Source organism: Agelaius phoeniceus, chromosome 7 (assembly GCF_051311805.1).
Source record: "Agelaius phoeniceus isolate bAgePho1 chromosome 7, bAgePho1.hap1, whole genome shotgun sequence".
Taxonomy (NCBI): domain Eukaryota; kingdom Metazoa; phylum Chordata; class Aves; order Passeriformes; family Icteridae; genus Agelaius; species Agelaius phoeniceus.
In genome coordinates this window covers 29,880,556-29,901,383 of record NC_135271.1, presented here as the reverse complement: position 1 = coordinate 29,901,383, position 20,828 = coordinate 29,880,556, and the positions used below count along the sequence as shown (strand labels likewise).

Below are 20,828 nucleotides of genomic sequence, written 5' to 3'. Positions count from 1 at the left end.
CAATGATGACATACTCCATTTTTTGCCCTTTGACTTTGGGGGAAAAAAGATATTTTTAAAATGCAGATTTCTCAAACCTGATGAGCTGAAACCCAGCATGAAAGGAAGAACTAGATTTTGTTCTTGAAGATCCTGTGGGATACCCTTTCAATAATCTACATGTGCAGCACAAAGAGAAAACAGCATCTTCCAGTTCATAGCAAACTGGAGATAAACTTCATGCCCTGGCAGCCTGGAGTTTGATCTTAAGGTAGCAGGAATCAGTGCTGTTAAAAAGCCTCTCATCCCACTTTCTGATCTGTCACATCAGTGATGTCCAGGGGTCTAACTATTCTTAGAGTTTGGTGAGGAACACACATCTTGGGCCTCTAAATGTTCCTGGTTTTTCTGCTATACAGGTGTGGTATCCTTGCAGGAGACACAGCTGAAGGAAGTTAAGTTGGAGTTCTTGGCACTGCTCACCCTTCTCAGTGCAGTGCAGGGCCCCCAGCTCTTCTGGTCTGCCAGAGACACTCCTGCCAGTGTCACACGTCTCTGGCACCTCCCTGGATGCTAAAGGAAATGGACAGGGAGAGGCGTCCAAGCCCAGTGCTGCACCATGGATCAATGGACACAATCTTCCAGAAACCACTTACCTGCTGTAGTGCTCGTCTCAGTCACATTTCTTCTGCTTCATAGCTTGGGAGTGTTGGACAAGGTTTGTTTACTTCAGCCCAGGGCTGTGTGTTCATGATCTGCCAGTAACACATCCAGGGACAAACTCTGGCACTCCAACATGCACAATCCCTTCTGGATGATTGCCTGACTTTTTATGTTCCAGTCACAGTAACTCAGCTTTCATCTATCCCTCTCTTCTTGCACTGTATACCTCAGACCCTCCTTTGCTAAGCACACATCTCCAAAATACAATCCAGGAATTTATTATTCTTCATATTGTGTAACGTGGAAACTTGCCTCTCAAGCTCAGCAATCTTGCTTGCAGGTGCTGAAGCAATCAATGCACCTAGGCTGCCTTGGATGCCTGTGGCCATATCTAGCTGTGCTCTGGTTCACTGTCCTTCATATCCCACACAAAGGAAAGATAATGAAAGGATTCAACATCCAGATCCTATTCACCTCTTCTTCCCAAAAAGATTAACTCCAGTAAAACAGATGTGCCCATTCTTGTCACTGGGTGACAAAGGGATGTGTGTAGCATTGTTATTCTTGCTGCTATATGTTTGTGATCTTATCCTGAGATTTTTTATGAACTTCTTTTTTTAATCTTTTGTTGCTAAGAGAATAATAATGATTTAGCAAGGCATAAGGAATCTCCAAGGCTTGGAGCAATAAAGTCTTCTAAACTCTTAACTACTATAAACTCTTAGAGTTTACTCTTAGTCATCTAAACTACCTACATTTTGCTATTATTTTAATATAAATACCCATTCAATTCAGTATGTTATACCTACTAGTCCCTGTTTTTCCTAATCCAAAATAAACTAGGTGAGTATCCTTCTTTTTGTGCTTTGTCATTCATTACTTAAGGATATAGGGAAGAGGTTAAAACAGCATGTTTGTTAAATAAGTAAATATTTAACAAGTTGACTCCAATTTTAACAGTCTAAGGGAACAGTATTATAAAACCTTAGAAAGCTGGCAGTACTCACTGATTTTTTTTTATGTGACTCTCAAGTTAGTCGTTGGAGCCATTTATTTCCTGGATGAATTATACAATTTCTGTAGGAGGACAATTCAGCATAAACATCTACAATAAAACAAGTCAATTTAATCTGCAAGTTAGTTTTAGTCCAGAGGGAGAGAGCTACCTTTTTCTTGTTTACTGCTCCTTAAAGAGTCAAGGCCTCAGAGCAGTAGGACCCTGCAGAAACTCAAAGATAACTCACACTTGATTTCTGTGGTTCTGGGACCCAGACCCTCACAGTTCTGTTGTAATTCACATTTGGAAATCAGCAAGCATTTCTTTATTCCCATGATTTTCAGGCAATGGAGGAGGCAGGCTGGGAAGCAGGTTTCTAAAGGCCACAGGAAAACAAAAGAAAACCGAAAATCCACAATAATTTTAGGGGTTTACAAATTATCTGTGAAACTTTGTAATCTGCCCCCAGGCTTTCCATGAGGAAAAGAAATTTATGGATCAAAATCAGAATAAAGGACCTCAGCTTTTGACTTCTGTAAACTGTGAGTTAGATATCACTTTTGTCAAATAGAAATCAATAGGAATTAAAGTACGTTAAGGGTTTCCCATGGGGACAGAGAGGCAGACACTCATCAAAATTCAGTGGCAACCAACACAGCAGTAAGCTGATGGTCCTTTCTCCCATTTCCTCACTGGTTTGTTCACATTTGCTATGTGGTCATCAGTTTGAGGGCTGCAAGCAGAGGCTTCACAGAGAGCAGAAGTGGCTTTATCTTAAGTGACAAAGCCTCACCCTGCCCAGTATCTTGTGTTTAATTCCAGCCTGTACCAGACCATTTAGGATGTATTAACCAAGTCCAAGAACACCCAACTAGTGAACGTGCAAAGTATTTTCATTGCTGCAGCTAATCTACAAAGACCAATATTTTTGTGTTTACACTGTGAGAAACAAAATATCCTTATCTCTCAATAAAAAACATTTGCTCTTTGTTGGATACCAACACTGTTCAACTCCAAAACTGTTTGAAATCCTGGCTTGCTTCTTATCTAACTCAGCAGTGCCGATAATAGAAAGAAATCAGAGAACTCCCTCTGATACTACTTTACCTCCCTGCTTGAGGACTCCAACCAGTGAGGATGTTCCCCTCATAAAATCTTTTTAGATTGTGGAAGACATTGTCTCCATTTCAGAGACACCAATGAGATGTGCAGGAGCATCAAGAGCCTTGTCAGAAGTTATATGTGAAGTCTCACAGCAGAACCAAAAAATAAATTTCCATTTTTTAATCCCAGTCCATCCTCCATGTCACCATCTTTCTATCTTGAAGAATGGATCAACAGTTTTTCTTTTCCTCTCTTCTGACTAAGTATCTAACTAGTGTTCCATTCTGTTCTTTGGAAAACATTTTTCCTTCCTCTTGTAGATGTTCCACATACCTTCACAATTTGCAAAGTGGTACTACACAGCACTGGTTGATGTTCCTGGAAGCAGCAGACCAGCTGCTGACACAGCTCCCAAGCTCAATCAGCCCAGGTTCTGCCTCCAGCATGTACCTGTAGCTATGCAGAAGGAGAACAACTTGAGGCATTAATGGTGACAGAGGCTCTGAATTTAGCAGCATCTCAGTCCTCTCCAGTGCCTCAAAGCCTGAGCCTGAAATCCTACAAAGCCCCCACAAGTCCTGCTGTTGCCTGGTCCATGCTCTCTGCTTTGGACCATTTTGCACAGGCTTGGCATTACAGCCCCATGGCATTACAGCCAACCTGAGATTTTCAGCATGGATGTTAATAGAGGCCATTCCCAACATTTTGTCCATTAATTCTACTGCCAATATACTGGCTGAAGACAAATTAGATCTGGTTTTCCACCTTTTCATTCAAGGTTGTGCTGTAGGTAATAAAACCCCAAAACTCATTTTTCCAAGCCTACCACCAGTACAATATTGGTAGCTGTTTCCTTGTGGGACAGTGCTCCTCTCTCAATCATCTCTGGTTTTCAAGCCTTGCCACCTGCCCATCTAAGTTGTTAATTCTCTCTGACATTTTTCTTTCAGAGTAGAAAGAGCCCATTGAAGAATATCACGCAGAGTCTCAAGCAGTTCCAGAATTGATTCCTCAAGGCTCAGGCTGTTGAGAGGGCAGCACGACACAGAGGCAGGCCCCAGCAGAATTTGTGGGCTCCTTTGAGCCAGCAGCATGCTGCTTGAAAAGCCTTTCTCCTTCAGACACATTCATGCCTCAAATCACTCACTACCAAATATAGAATGTATTCTTTAAAAGATACTACTTTCCTGACATGAGGTATCTAAAACTGTTGGAAAAAGCACAGCTGAAAAATACAATGATATCCCTGGCCATATATGAGATGTGATTAAATCAAAATGCCCCTGCAGGCTGACCTGGTGGCCATGCAGACCCTCCCTTCACTCACCCTGGTTGGCATCTGAGATTGAGCCAGGCTCCCAGGGGTGCCCAGGCATTCCCACTCCGCGGGCTGTGGGAGGGATCACGCCCGCTCCAGCTGCCTGCCTGTATCTAGGAAGGGGCATTCAGCAGGGTCCTGGTTAAATAACACAAAGATATTAAAGGTAACCAAAACAAAGATGTAACACTCTCTTGTCCAGAGGCTGTTCCACAGTTGCTGCTCCTGCTGCCATCTTATCTGGCCATTACAAAAATGGTTTGTCTCAATGTTTGGTCCCTGTCAAATAGAAAATTGCCAGCTCCTCTCCCAGCAGGGCTCCAGTCCCAGGCACCCAGCGCTCCCTTGGCCCCTGGCTGTTTTGCCCTGCTGCTCTCTGGCTGCTCCTGCAATGCCAGCCCTGCAGAGCCGTGGGTAAAGCAGCAGAACCTGCCTTAGGTGCACACACACTCATGGAGAGGCCCAGGAAGAGCCCAGAGGACCACGTGTGGTTTTACATTTGAAGTGTAATCATGATATTAAAAAAAAACAACAGTTTGCATGGCTTACCTAACATATCCTTTAATGCCTAGAAAAAGATAAAGGATGAGTGGGAGAAGGATAAAGCCCCTCCTGCTACTTTTTAACCCCTTTCATGCTGAATATGCTTCCTTTTTCCATTCTGGGAGGCAGACTCTCATTTTAGGGACAGGTTTTGCTCTAAAAAACATTCTAGATTCCTTCACACAAAGAAAATGTTTCTGATTCAGTGCTTATGCTGGGTAGTTGTTTTAGTCCCAAAAACTGTGCCCAGGAAGACCAGGGTAGTGATTACCCCCCTGTTCTTTCCACTGGTGAGGCCACATCTCAAAATCTGTGTTCAGTCCCCTCACTACAAGAAAGACCCTGAGGTGCTGGAGTGTGTCCAGAAAAACACAATGAAGATGCTGAAGGGTCTAGAGACTAAGTCCTGTGAGGAGCAGCTGAGGCAGCTGGGGGTGTTTAGCATGGGAAAAAGGAGGCTCAAGGGGGACCTCATGACTCCCCATCACCTGAGAGTGTAGCCAGTTGGAACTCAGCTCTTCTCCCAAGTAACAAGCAATAGAACAGGAGGAAACAGCCTCAAGTTGTGCCAGGGGAGGTTTAAATTGGATATTAGGAAAAATCTCTTCGCTGAAAGGGTTATCAAGCATTGAAATAGGCTGCTCAGAGAGATGTGATGCTTAGGGACATGGTTTAGTGGTGTACTTGGCAGTGCTGGGTCAATGGCTGGACTTGATCTTAAAGAACTTTTTCAACCTAAATAATTCTATGATACTAAAGAAGGTGGAATAACTCTCCCCCACTTTGTTTCTTTTTCATTGTTATCCAGCCTCTGATCTTTTTCCCCTGTGGCTGATCTTATCTCTGTGTTTTTCTCACATATCTTCTGAGACTACTCACTCCCTCCATCACCTGTGCAGCTGACACATTTGCTTCCATGCTGGACTCCCAAAGGAGCTCTGTTATGTAGCACAAACCAACCCAAAGCTGCAGTCACCTACCTTGTGGCCCAGCACTGCTTAGGCTCCTCTCTCTTCAGGTGTGTCCTTGATGGGTGTTTTGGGCTGATCCAGGCCTTGCTGTGGGGGCCCAAACCCCTCAAAGCTGGTGGTCCAAGCTGAGCTCATTGCTCCTTCCCAACCATGCTGCCCTGAATGCCATTGAGGCACAGCATCCACCAGGAAACAATGAACTTGAGGGAATTCCCTCTGCTGCTACAACACAAAGTGTGAAAATCAAGATCACAAATACCACTCTAATAAGGTATTCTGGATTTTGATACACATTTTCTTAAACACTCAGAGATTCCAGCTCATCTCCAACATCTTTCAGACTTTCAGTTAATATTTGTCGTTGTGCTTCTTTACCTTGTGCATAAAGACTGATGCTGTATAAGACAGTATTCAGGCCAAAACTGAAGGCTACACAAGCAAATGTCCCCTTCCTTTGTTGTGGAGTGTTTAACCATGGTATGAATTGAGCCATAAGAAAATGACAGCCATTTCCTGGAACTAGGACTCTTAGAAATAGATTAGGATAGTCACAATAAGAAGATGCAATTTATATACTAGAAAAGCCCATGCTTTGGGTTGTGTGCATCTGATGCAAAATAGCACTGAAATGCTGCAGCACTGGGTGGTCAGGCTGCTTGGTTGAATGAAGGGAAAAACACAAAGGGGAGGAGGGAAAGCAAAATTCTCAGGTCAGAGCACAAAAATTCTGCCCACTCTGTTGCTCCACCTGAACTTGATCACATTTGAACTGCTGGGACATGAGTACAAATACATCCCTTAAATGCTGGCCAGCTGATCATTTCTCTTGCAACATTTTGCACATTAATTTTGCTATCCTTTTATTTTAAGGCTGATAAAAACAGTCCAAACACTGAGGAAACCAGAAGACCCAGCATTCTTCCAGACTGACTTTGCATTCCTAGAAGGCAAATCTAGTTAAGGCAAGTCTTACTCCCCTGCAGGAACTGAAAGAAAACCCCACATACCCCTAGTTTATATCTTTGATCCACCAGCTTTACACATGGAGCCCAGCATGTCTCCCACAGAATTTTGCTGAGGGCTATTTTCCCCTTGTGCCAGTGAGATGTTGGGAGGTACAGTGTGCAACTGTTCCAGCTGCAGGACAACAGCTGGGGGCCAGGAAAATCAGAGGCAGAAAGGGCATCAAAACTATTTTCTGACTCATCACTAAAAAGCAATAGGAAAAAAATCTTTAAAATCCTCTCAAGATGTTTTAATATTACACAATAAAAATTATACAGATGTGATACAAGTCTCTCCTAAATAAACAGGAACTTTACAAGCAGCTATTAGAATAAGACACAGTTTGTAGTAACACTATTAAAACCTCAAAAGCATTTATGGTCTGGGTCTTCCCCTCTAACCCAGGGCATGCCAAAATGTAAAAAATAATTCTAGTGACAAGAAGACATACAGACAAAAATGGTCTTGCAACACTTTCTAAGCTGTAGAAATAGAAATGCAGAATAGCTGTAGAATAGTACAAATGCATTGGAATCCTGATTGCTCACAGGCATCCCTTGAGCAACAAACATCAGGTTTAACTATCAGGTCTTATCATAGAAGAGACACTCCACAGCTCTTGTTGGCCATATGGAAGTGGGCATCTCCCACCTCCCTCTCAAAGAACTTAATAGAAGCAAAGGAAACAACGTACCACACTTCATTAATGAACTGTTTCTAGCTGCTCTGAGTGGGAAGTTTTGGATCATGAATCTTCCCATCACAGTGGAGCAAAGAAAAGTAGCTGCTCCCAGCTGGACAGGATTTAATGCTGAACACAGTGCTGATAGATGGGCAGAAGGTATAATCAATCTATTTCATTGTTAGAATCAGCCCAAGTGTGGGATTCTGGGGGTAGCCTACACAGGTCTTTCCTTTGCAATGCAAGGCAAGGATCCAAGCATCTCCTAAGTGAACCTTGCCTTTTGGTGCTGATTCCTTAGCTTCTCTACTGGATTAACCACAAGGGACTGCAAAAGAAATCATCCATTCTGCTGGAGTCTGGTCAAGCAGGTAGCAGCAGGACCAGCAGAGTCACATCCCAGTGGTGTGGCAGGGACAGGCACCTCAGCAGGGCTGTGCCATGGCCAGTGTCTGTGACCAACAGTGATCATCCTGTCCTGTCTTGTGGTTTCTTATATCCCACCACAAAGCTCTTGCTTCACTTTCCTGACCCCGAATCTTTTTTGTGTTCCCTTCGTCCCTAGCCATTCTTGATATTCATAGAAGTTTTAATTATCTTCCTTCAGCTTTGTTTATTTTCTTTTCTTATTTTCCTCAGTATTTCCACCCAAAGTTACATGTTTTCTCCTGTCCTTTCCACTTGCACACTTGGAACAAACAGCCACTCTGTGAACTCTATACTTCTCCTTGCACAAACAAGGAGAAGAGAGGCATCGAGTAGAAATGAGAAACAGGGAATGAGGCTGACTTCACTGCAGCTGCAGTGCTGCCTCTGAGCAAGGCTAGTCCTCCTACATGAGCCTAGAGCCACCTACCTGCTTCATACCAACAGCAGTGACTTCAGCAACCCAAGTGCCTCATGGCTTTGCTTCCTCCTGCCTGACATTCAGATAGTGGAAGGCACGTGGGAAAGAACTCACCCTCTAAAATAACACCTTCAGCAGATCTTTCCTGAGCCCTCTGAGGTGCCAAGTGACTGCAGTGATTGCAGCAGTTCAGTGCACAAGCCCATGGCCCCCTGGCATAGCTCACCATTGTTCCCAGCTCCTTTCCTGAGCTCCAGTGAATCCTTGTGACTCCAGCATTGCACCCAGCCCAAGGGCAGCTCCAGCTGCCATTCTCCTGCTGTGACACTGGGCCCTGCCAAGAAAGCTCCTGCCTAAGGTCCCAGTTCCTCCAGCATGCTGGTGTGGAGGAAGTGGATTGCTGCCTTTGGCTAGTGGCCTCCAAGTGCCCCTCAGAAACCCCAGGGAGATGAATGGGCCTTGTGAACTCTTGCATACTCCTTCCTTGACGTGATTGGAGGGTCACAGACTTCAGAGAAAAGTAGACCAGTTCCTCCTGTCTACCCCTCAGTCAAAGTAGTCTTAGAAATTCTTTTAAGTAACAGCAAGCTATTTTTAAGTGGCTGATGTCTTTCAAATACTGAGTGGTATCACATATTCAGAGAGTCACAGCAAGATTTTTGTCTTGAAGAAGCTTAATTTCCTGAAGCACATATCAAAATCCTACCCTATGAATCCCTTCAGTGCAACAGAACTCTCCTAGTTAAAATTCTACACGAGTATATTTCTTTCCTCCCTGCTCCCTGAGGTACCATTCTCTCTATGTATGCTACAATAACAACTGTGGCTTTACTAAAATTGAACAAAATAACCAGATCTTTGTAGAGGATAATTAACAGCCAGCAGTGAATCTTTGTGCTGATTCAATGGGATATGAATGAGTGATGAAAATTCTCCTTTGCTGGAGAGTAAATGGGATATTGTTAGGTTTACATATGCTTTGCCTCCTGTATGATAGCATGTTTATGGTGTTCATCGTTTAAAGTCAGAAATACGTACACAGATATTTTGTGATTCTGTTCAGGCAGTTCTGCCTCAACATGTTTGCCTCTCTTTCTATCATTAACAAAATCCCCACTCCATCTGCATCTAATCCAAATTCCTCATGTCCATTCTGAGCAGGATGAGTAGACCTGAGCCTCTCCAGCTGTTCCTAGAGATATGAAGGTTCATTTCTGGAATTGAATTTCTGCAGTCTTACGTAAACTATCTAGGTTAGTTGTGCCCTCACACAGGATAGTTCACAGAGCATTTGGAGGTAAATCCAATGCCCTCACACAGGATAGTTCACAGAGCATTTGGAGGTAAATCCAATGCCCTCACACAGGATAGTTCACAGAGCATTTGGAGGTAAATCCACTGACATTACACAGGTCTGAAATACTTGGAGCCCCCAGATTTTTGTGTGCTTTTCATTCCATGATAGAAGATTCTCATGTTGTTCTTTCCTATTGGATAACTAAGTATGTGGGAAAAGTAGCAACTCTCATTTGAAATACTGCATGAATATCAATTGAGTGTACTCATCCATTATATATTTAATACAGGGATACCTCTCAACTCTAGAAAACAATTGTAGAATAATTGAAATGAGAACATGGGCTTTCTAAGGTAGAAATACTAGAGAATATTCTTAAAAAGGTGAGAGGAAGAAAATATGTCCATATATGTTTAAAAAATAATTGGTAAATGAAAATTTATAATAAGTAGTAAAACAAAGCAGCTCTCACCTGGCTGCATATTGCAAGTGAACTCCTGCATCACCAGAACATATGGAGATGCAACTGCTTGAGTGCAATGGCCAGACAGGGATGTGCAGTTTTGTCACTGCTGTTACCTGGGTGTGCATTGCTAAGCACACAAAAAACTTGGGAATGCTGCCAGAAGAGGAGCCTTTGCATCTAACCTTAGGCCTGTGAAATGGCTGGAAAAGCAATACCACGATCTCTGGCACATCAACAAGCATGCCAGGCACCTGGGCTGGTGTCCTGGAGTCCCAGCAGGCAAAGAGCCTCAGCAGGGAAATGCCATTGTGGGTCAGGGTTTGCCCAGACTGGAGAGATGGTCACACTTCACAGCAGACTCCTTGCAACAGGCCTCACACCATTTCTGTGACTGCTGCTCAGTAGGTGGGGCTTTTCTTTTCCCGTGCAGCCTCAAAATCCCCCCTTCAGACTAGACAGTTATTCACACTGAGGGTGTGTTTCCAAAGTGGAGATTTAAAAAGAGGATGGGGAGTAAATAAAAACATTGCAGCCATCAGCTGCAGACAGCAACCCTCTGACACGACCTCCAAAGGTGCCCTCAGAGCCTCTGACCTCCTCTGCCCTTGTATCATGTTTTAAAAGAGTCTTGAGTTATATTTTTCTTTGAAAACTAACAGGGATGAGAGGTTTTATAGGATGGTGTATTTGCTTGTTTTCCTTTTGACATGTAGGGCCTGTCTCTCCCAGAAGGGATTCTGGCTAACAGGGCAACTAATGAAACAATAATACTGTCTGAGACAGGGGAGCCAAAATCTGGAGAGGCAACTTTTTTCTTTTTTTTTTTTGTTTTGTTTTTAATCTGACTGTTTAACATTCCTTCTTCCTGACATCTATGGGAGTTTGGTCACCAACTGACAATTTGGAGAAAAAAATATTTTTTTGTAAAACATTCAAGAACTCCATTCCTTCTAGCAGAATGTCCACACTAACACACAGCCAGCAGCCCACAGAATGGTGTTTCAGGGAAAACTAGCATTTAGCACTGTAAGCATTTAAGGGGTTAAACAGAGCAGAAAAAGGGGATTCATCTTTTAAGTATCTGTCCACTGCCTTTTTAACCATCATACAAAAGAAAACAATAAAAATAAAATAAGAATTGGTCTGTAAATCACCTGTGGACAGGAGACATGATGAGTAAAGATATTTAGTTCATTTGGAGGGATTTCTTCCACACATCGTAAAATACGTGCTCTGTAGTCCTTAGCAAATGTATCCTGCACCGTGGTATAAATGAATGCGAACAGTTTGAACTGCTGGCCAGAAGGGCAAACTCGACAAGTGCTGCACTTGAAGTTATTCATTGCACAAACAGTCGAAAACGAGTCTGATTCTACACAGGTGCAAAAAAGTCGCTCTTTGTAGAGGAGAGTTTTTTGACATTAAATTAGTTTCAATAGATGGTGATGGAGATGCACATAATGAATTTGTAGCTATGGGGAGGGAGAGCGTTGCTTCTGACCCAGATAAAATGCGAAGAGCTCTGCTGATGTCCGCGCAGGAGGAGCCCTGGCCGCCCGCCCCCGCGGCTCCCTGCCTGGGCTGACAGCGCTCCAGCACCTTTCCCAGCTCCAGCAGCCTCGTCACAGCACAAACACAAACACGGATTACTACACTGAACACGTCAGGCTAAGTCAATAGTTTAATAACCACTATTAAGGCTTTTCCAAATCCATTTAACAACTGTAAATTATTCCAAAATAAAATAGCCTCAGCCAATCAGCTGTATAGTCACTGACCCACAACTATGTGCTTATTTCTCAATTAAGCAAATGTCCACATGCTGGTTGGCTTCAGCTGCTTTTGTGGTTTTGTATGTTGCAAGTTTCAGTATATAAATCCCGGTTCCCTGCCTGAGAGCCTCAGCTGTTTCCGACACCAGGTACCGCAGCTTCACCCTCGCTGAGCGAGGCTGGATAAGCTCCCGGTGCAGCCGCGCCCGCTCGCATCCCATCCAAAGCCGTGTGCCCAGCCCGAAGCCCCCGTGCGTACCTGTGCCGGGAGAAGTGCCGCCCTCGGGCTGGAGCCATGCTGAGCCCGCCGGGCCGAGCCGGGGCAGCTGCCCTCCCCTCCGGGAGCAGCGTCTCGGCTGCAGTCAGGCTCCAGAGCTGGCAGCGTCCCGGCGCTCGGCGGGCACTGGGAGCCAGCCCGGCCGCGCCGGGGATGGGGCGGGAGCAGCGCGGAGCGAGCCCGCGGCTCCGCTCCGGCGCTCGGAGCCAGAGGGGCTCAGGTAGCCAATCAGCCCGCCGGGGGAGCGGGGAGAGCCCGGCAGGCACAGCAGGAATAATTGGAGGGAGCTCCTAATTAATTTGATAATAACCCTATCCTGTGTTAACACACTCCACATGCAAAAATGGCTAAAAAGTGCCAATTAGCAGTGAAAGTGAAAGAAAGCACGTAAGGGGGAGCAACGGAACCTCGCAGCCAAGACCTGACAGCACACAGGTGTGCCAGGCCCTCAGGGGCACCGTCCCTCCTCCAGGACAGGGGTGACATGCCTTTGTGACCTTCTGTCTGCTACAGCATGCGTCTCCCATGGAAAGAGTTAGGTTCCTTCCCCATACTTGCATCCAACAACCTGCTGTAGATGGGCTCATGATACATTTTAGGTGAGCTGTAAATTCTTTTCCTGGCTGGTTTCAAAAGACTTAAAATCCTCATCCTCCTCAAACAGAGGGGAGTCTGTGGGATCTGAGTGGCTGCAAGCCCTGGGGAGAGGTAGAGCCAGTGTACAGGGCTCTGTACTCAGCCTCTTGGAAAGCAGGGCTGTAGCTGCATGGCCAAAAGGGGCATCAACAGGCGCCCTAACCCTTCCACAGCCATCAGCTTTCTCATTTCTCCTGCCACCCGTCCAGTCTGTCTGTCGGGAGGTTTGGGGTGCAGAGGGCAGAGCAGCCCCAGGAGCTCCCTGCCAGCAGGGAGCTGGCAGGATGGAGCCAGCAGAGCCGGCCTGGGCATGGCACCTGCAGCCCTCTGGAGAGCCAGGACATGCACGGACCTCAAAACTGCCCCTGCAGAACTCATCCCAGGCTGCTGCTAGCCCACAAATCAGATTTAGGATTTAATTTCTAAATACGCATGTTGGCCTGCCACCAGCATTTAAGATAGCCTTTTTTTTTCTTCTCCTATTACTCTGTGTCAAGCTGTTTTGTATTTTTACTCCTGAATTTTCTCAAAACTATGTGTCCTGTATTACAGCCTACTCCAAGGCCAAAACTGGCAATTTCAATATATTTTCCAGAAAATAGACAACTCAGATGTCATTACATGTTGTTAAAGTTTTACCAGGTATCTTGTACTCACCACTTACAAGGCTTCCATAAAGCATGCAGCTATAATGAGCTCCAGCTTTCTTTCCAGGCAAATATGAAAGAGGGTTTTTTTAATTAATATTTGTGAACCACAGTCCATGCTCTGTGGATGCTGTTGTGATTGCTGGAACACACAGATGGCTGGTGTTTTACTTATCTCCTAATCCTGCAAAGCACAGGACAGGTACAGACATTTGTGTAGACCCATCTCTGGGCAGGTCACAGAGCTGACAAGGAGAGGAAAGCAGGGAAGAGAGAGGGAGTTGCTGCAGGCTCCTGTTGGGACTAGAGAAGAGAAGGGGACTGGAGTCCAGCAGCCCATCTTACAGCAGCTCCCATTCACAGAGCATGAGGTGACTCCCAGCCACTCGATACCCAGCACGTGCTCTCAGGCACGGTTGGGATGAAGCAGCTGCCTCCAGCACAGCAGTGTCCCACATCTCAGGTTCACCAGCCTTTGGGAAGGTCAGCTGGGGGTAAATGGATGAGAGGAGAATTGCAGAAGACTCTCACCTGGGTGAGGGTGAGCCAGGACCCTTGGCACACCCTTGTGTCTTCAGCTGGGCTGAATTAATGTTTAACAAAGCCTCAGAGGGACTCCCACCCTTGAGGAGCCCCCCAGGCTGAGGAACTCAAAGTTGGAGCATGCACAGGGGTGAAAAGTGGGGTTTGCACCTGTACAGGAAGGCCAAGCAAGAATCCTCTCTGCACGTGGCTCTGACTTCAATGCTGGGGCCAAATCTTGGGTTTTAAACAAAGCCATAAAAGGCAAACTCTCTCCAAACATTCATAAGCCTCTTTAGAAAGGTTCAGTTTAAGACCAACCACAAACTAGGCACCTTGCCATGAGACTGCACTGCTTTTAGCTGACCCCATTTGTAATGGCAACCTGAGCAGGCTGTCAAATGCTGTAATGCAGCCTTCTGGCCCCCAGGGCAACTTCCTCCTGCGAATGCCAGAGCCAAATCTCTGCAACAGCAAGCTTTAAATCTGGAAACTCCAACTGCCCTCCCATCTCATTAGAGAATGGAAGTATTCACTGGGACACCGCGAACAGTAAATTGAATGCCCAAGTTAGGAATAAGGGAGGCTACATCTCTCACTGCTGTGAGAGCACTCATGTTTGGGAAGTGTCATTAAATAATAGTGGCAGCACTTGGTCACAGCATAGTCTGCCTTCTGCCTTTTAATTAAATGATAGCAAGAGGCTGTGCTTCATACCATGTGCAACAGAGAAGGCATTGGCTGTGAAAACCATCCCTGCCACTGCTGTCAGCTCCTGTACCAACACACTGCACAGGAGGAGGCATCTGCTCCTCTTTCCCTGGGAATTTATTAATTTTAGACTGCATTGCAGTAGAGCAGATTCACCCCCCAGTAGAAAAAGAAATAAAACACCCTCCTTCCTTAGAGCAAAGAGACCAAAACTGAAGCATGAGACAAAGTTAAAAAACCCCAACAAAAATAACTTTGATGTATTTGATGCAGGAAATGACATGGTTTCTCTAGCTACATTGCTATGAAATCTTAAGTGAAAGATTGCTTCCAGCAGAACACACTGATTAAATCTGAAGAGATTTAAGAAAAATTAAGATTCCAAGGCCAAATTAATTTTCTGATCAAGAAATCAAGATGGGTAAGGAATTGGGAGTGGCAGCTGAGTTGCAAGTCTTTCTTCCTTGATTGTGCTTCTGTATATTAAAGAAGCTTTAAAACCAAGGTACAGGAGAATAAAATGCTGACCTTTGATGTATGTGATATGCCATAAACTAGAACCAGTCCTCCAGATTTCTGTTTGTCAGCTTTGCATTTATGAAACAGAAGATGCCTTTGAATACAGTTTAAAATGATTACAGGTCTTTCTATGACTGAAGTTCACTCTTAAAGAGAGTAGCCTACATATATTGCCCCTTTTCCTTCATGGAGTGTAAAGAAAAAAGATCTGAAAGGTTTGAGAGCCATTGCTTCCTACTTCCCTCTTTTGCCTGGGATCTTAAACTCATGTAAAATCTTGTCCTTTTTTGCTAGAGAAATTTGTAGATTATTTTGTCCTCTCTGTGAGGGTAGAGGGGCTTCCTTGCTCCTATGGAAATGTAGGAGAAAGACAGTTCCTCACAGAGAGAGCTTTGCTTATAGATGTACTAGTAACAACCATAACAATGAAAACAGTCCAAAGAAGACACATTTCTGTGTGCTGAGCAAGGATATTGTGCACTTGGCAGAAGTGAGCCCATATCCTCCAGCCAGCCACAGAGCCTTGCAGAACAGATGTGCTGCTCCAGTGTTTAAAAACTTACAGATGAAAAGTAAAACCCTTTCCAAGATCTCCTTCACACATTAATAATTAAGCAGCACGTTATTTTCAAGGAATAGTGACTAGAAGTAATTTCTGCAGAACCATGTTCCTAAGAAAATCTAAACCTCCAGCTGAAAAAATTTGACTACAAAGGGGGAAACCAGCCAAACTTACCATTGTGATAAGGAGTTTCAGAGACTTCTTCATGCCCAAACCAGCCACATGCAAATGCTAGAATAAGGGTTCACCTAAAAAACTGGGGGGAAAGGGAAGTCACCCAGGAGTAAAGTGAACTATAAGTGAGATTCCAATGCACTGCAGGTAGTGAAAACTGTCTAACCCCCTGAAGTTTGCAATCCTCATCTAAAGTACTGTATACTCTGTAAGTAAAACCTCCTGCCCCAGAAATCCAAGGGAGGGTGAAAGAACTCACTTGAAGGTTTGCCTCTTTGAAAAAGACCTAAGGAAAGGAAAAAAGGTCCATTTCAGGGCTCACAGAATAAGAGTATTTAGATACTCCTCCTTAAGAAAGGACCCAGACGCAAGCAAGGTTTGTGCCATAGTTTAAATCCAGGTTCCCAGGAAAACTTGCTTACAGAAAGATGTGAAGATCAGAGGATCATTACTGCAGAGGATTCAGAGAAATTATCTCCTAATACACAGTTGAAGACAGAACTAGTCTTGGTCTCTCTTTGGCTTGAACCTCTACTGAAATTTAATGCTGACAAATCAAAAAGGGATATATCCAGAATTTGTAACCCTGATAAAAATGGGAAATCTGTATCATCTTAATCAAAGGATATGCCACCCTGAGCTGGATCTCTGTCTTGTCCCTTGGCCTCATATGACTCCTGTGTGCTAGAGGTTAAGGGTTTGTTAAAGAATATCGGTTTTGATTAAGTGTCACATATGGTGTAAAACATCCTCTTTATCACTGGCAGTGAAGGTTGGGGGCCAGACAGTGCCTTTTAGTGAGCTTCTAATATAAATTAGGTGTCTTAGGTAATGGGTGGTTTTCAGACAGGATTGATCTTTCTATGGTCCAGTGAAAGTAGGTGTGTTTGGTGAGATGTCACAAAAGCAGCTTCCTGGCACCTATACTAATGGGCTGGTTACCCCTTTTGGAGTAGGACTTGAAAAATATAGCACAGGAATCCCCCCCCTCCCCCTTCCTAACTTTTTCATTTTCTTGATGTAATGGGCAAAGGTCTATATATCCTTTACTCCTTTGGTATTTCAGTCCTTGTATTTGCAGTATCACTCAGTGAATCTTAAGCCACTCATCCTTTTAGTCACTTACACCTCCCTAAACTTGCATGAACTTAAGGATGAAGTGGTTATGAGTAGACTGGGTTACTTACTATTTTTATCCATTACAACCTTTAAAGAAAAACGTATCAAGGATCCCATCACCACCACAACCAAATGATTTCTGTTCCCCATTAAGTCCTTCTTGGAAACTTTGATGGCACAGAAACCTAAGAAAAAATGTTGAGATGTTAAACCCTAAGTTCCCCTGCCTCAAAAACAAGAGCAAACATGCATTTCTATAGACATCAAAACGTGTCTGTATTTTCCTCTTTATGAAGCAGAAATTCTCTCAGCTTTGTGCAAAGAGTGGCATGATCAAAAGCACAAACTGAGCACATGAGATCCAGAAGCTGTAATGCAGAGTCTAACTATGGACCTCAGGTAAAGAGGGTACACACAAAATAAATCTTTCCTTTATAGTTCATTGACATGTTGTAGTTAAAACTTTTCTGAAAAGTTTCCATGGGTTTATGAAGAAGTGAAAGCATAAATGTTGGTATTGAAGGCTCAAAAACTCAGCTGCTGAACAAAATCCTCAAATCATTAAACATGCAAGAATATTTCACAAACATTTTAATATTTCATTGCATTTCCCATATACCCGCTCATCACAGGAGCTCTGGTAAATAACAAATTTGATAAAAATATTTAGATAATTAAGATGCAGTAGTCTATTCTGATTCTGGCCAGAAAGGTTTCCTTGGACCCCAATTTAACTAACTGGGATAACAAAGATTTAAAGCATGATTACCCTTAATTTGCTTATAAAAATGTATTTGTCTTTAGGCAAAGATAGGCACATCAGTAACTCCAAGCTCAGAGCAGTTTCACTGGATAGAGTGGGATCATTATGATTAAAATTGCATTTGCCTGAAAACCAAAACAGAACTGGCTCTAGATATGGCCTTCCATTTAGGTTATTTCAGATATGAAGCATAAAAACTCTGTTAACATGGGACACCTAGAAAGCATTTCTCCTATCTCATGACCTCTCCTGCTTATTTTTTCTTATTTGCTCATTGTTATAATGAAGCAGCTTTGGCAAAGTGCTTTTGAATATCTGTCTTATTAGAGATACTTTCCAAAAATTGGGTTTAACTAGTAGAGGTTTGGGTTTGGGTTTTGTAATACCATCAGATGAAGGACACTCATTCCTACACCCCACTTGGGTAGGGACTCCTAAGGGAGCCAACATGCTTGCCAGGCCCCCAGCAAGGCTCAAGCACCAAAATGCCTTTGGTCTCCTGTGCTGGCCTCTGAGCCCCCAAAAGAAAACAGCTGTCTTATTTTGAAGGTGACTGTCAGGGGTAGCATCTGACTTGATTTCTGATGCATTTAAAGATATTTTGTCCCAAGTAAAAACATCTAGTGAAAAACAAATAACACATGTATTCTTACTGATTGCTAGAAATAATCCATGAGTACTTCTAAGATACAGTCTGACACAGTATTAAAATACAAGTCCTGCAAACAGACCTTCACTGCCTTTGAAAATAGAACCACTGGTTTCAGAGTGAACATATCCCAGACCTGCTGCGATGCCAATGCCCTTCCAAACTATTCCAGGAGCTTACTTAGGAGATAAAAACACATTTTTCAAGCCTATCCTTTACAAAACCTCACATTATTCCTCATGGAAGAACCAAAAAATGTTTCAAAACTGCAGTTTGCCAGAATAGGTTTTTGCCCATCAGAAACACTCCCAGTCCTGCAGGAACAGTGGCACAGCAGCAGAGTCCCTGCAATGCTGAGCACCACTTAGCTTTGCCAATTTGCTGTCACTGGGACCCTGCCATCAGGAGCACACAGGATACTTGTAAAAGCTGATGCCAGAGGTAGGGGAGGGAGGCAGGGTCCCCACAGCAGAAGCACCCTACAAGCTGCCTGAGCTCTGGAAGGGCTGCCTTGGGAGCTGTAGGCAGCCTTGGGATCGTACCCTCTGACTCCCATCGCTGTCCTCACTCCTTATATTTTTAAATTGTCTTTAATGGCTCAGACACAAAGTGCTCCTGTATCCTAAAACTAATCTTACAGGTTAACAATGCCTGATTTGTCACAGGAGCATCCCTTCTCACTGGAGAAATGGAAGGGGGTGGTGGGATGGAGCACAACCGTGCCGTGCTCATTGCTCCACTCCCAGGCACCGGGCTGGGGACTGGCACAGAGCCACAAGAGGTTATTGGTCAAGTTACTTCTCCATCCTTTCCAAATATACAGCCTTGGAATTAGTGAATAAGAATGTTTCCAACGAAGATACACTGGTTTATTCCCGGCTTGCCCTGTGTGTGTCAGCAGTGCAGGAGTAAATTAGCTGTTTACAGGAGCAGCCTGCACCTCCCTGCAGCCCCATTTATACAGTGGAGAGGGAAGGTTGCCTGGGGCTTACCTCACACAGCCAGGATGGCAGCAGCATCCCAGCAGCACTTTCTGGCCTTCGTTGCCATCTTCTGTTTCCCAGAGACATCACCTGTGTGGGGTCATGAGGAGCACATGACAGGATTCAGCACCTGCCAGTTCATTTCCTCTGTTCCACGGCAAAATTACTGCAAAGGCACATAATAGGGATTTATCACTGCTGCAAACGGTTATGGAAATATAGGAGCCTCTCCCCCTATTTCACCCTATGGAAGTTTTGTGCCTGCCTTGTGTTATTTAGATGGGCAGAGAGAGCAAGGGCTGAAAGGGTAGCGTCAAGCAGAAGCTGCCTCAAAGATCTGTCCTACATTTATTACTCTCTTTTTTGTGCTGAGAATGCAAATATAAATTAATGAAAGCTATGACCAAAAAAAGTGATTGGGTTCCTGGGGTTCCCCTGTTCATCCTGTGGCCATCAAACAGTGGGCTGATCTCCTGGAGAGCCAGCTGCCCTTGCCTGAGGTGTGACAAAGGGGAGGTCCATTCTCTTTGGGGATGAAGCATGGAGAGAGGGGAAGATTTAAGACCCACTGGCATGGGGTGTTCATGGGGCCCTGCTGGTGGTCCTAATTAAATGTACAATAGATTGTCCTACTTGAAAGGCCAACATAGCCCAACAAAGAGCAATTAAATGCAGTTTGATACCCATCCCTTCTACACACCCCTATAAAGGGGCAGTCCTGCAATCCTCACCAGTGCAAAATTGCTCTGTACAGAAGTGGCCCTTCCAGGCTCTGATGGTTTCCTATTTGTGAATGGAGGAGAGGAAAAATATGGCCAAACTCCCTTGACCTCTAAAGAACAGGGGACAATTTTCATGAAATGGAGTGTTAAATTGCTCAGCGTTGTCTGTAAGCACAAGGTCCTCGATTACTACCCTGCACCCCTTTTGGGTTTATTAATTTCTAATTCCTATTGGTCTTTCTCCATTAGAGGAGAGAAGAGTGGGTTTCGCGTTCTGTGGTACAGAGCCTCCTCTGCGGCGGAGACCAACCAGAGGCTGACCGTCTCTCCCGGGATGCCTGGCTGCCCAGCCCGGCCCCTCCCGGCTGTCCCAGCCCCTCCGCTGCCTTTGTGCCGCCCGGGAGTGCCGGGCTGCGCCTCGGGCTCCTCTGGCGGCTGGGGACAGATGAGCTTGACAGCCTGCCCAGTCCAGGTGACTGAGCATTAGCTCGCCCGAGAGTGCGGGCGCTAAGTAAATCTCATTCCTAATCCAAATTGCTTTTGATAAGAACAAAAGCTGTGTGCAAATGAATATTTCCATCTTATTTCAAATTCTAGGTTTCAACTGCAATATTAATGCTATTTTACAGTGTAATTTACTTGTAATAATATGTCATTATTGTCATTTTACAGTTTTCTCTTAAAGTAGTAAAGAAAATGTTTTAAAAGGCACAAATAGCTGGAGCACAAATCTCCATTCAGCCTAAGAATCTGTGCTCTCCCATCAGAATGGCACGTAATTGAAAACAATGACATCCCCAATGGGCTAAACACTCCAGTCATTAACTCATTTTTATTTTGGGATAAAAGGGTGTGCTTACAGCTTTTTTCCCAAATAGTAAATATAAATTAAACAGTTCT

General features: G+C 44.3%; 1 long non-coding RNA gene across 1 annotated transcript; it reads right to left on the bottom strand.

Moving 5' to 3' along the window:
• Positions 1-3,382: 3,382 nt before the first annotated feature.
• On the bottom strand, positions 3,383-12,059 carry LOC143694516 (uncharacterized). Its single transcript, XR_013183030.1, has 3 exons — positions 11,904-12,059; positions 5,585-5,794; positions 3,383-4,199 (listed from the first exon to the last, which is right to left on the bottom strand). It is a non-coding gene; the product is annotated as an uncharacterized LOC143694516 (long non-coding RNA).
• Between the last annotated feature and the right edge of the window lie 8,769 nt (positions 12,060-20,828).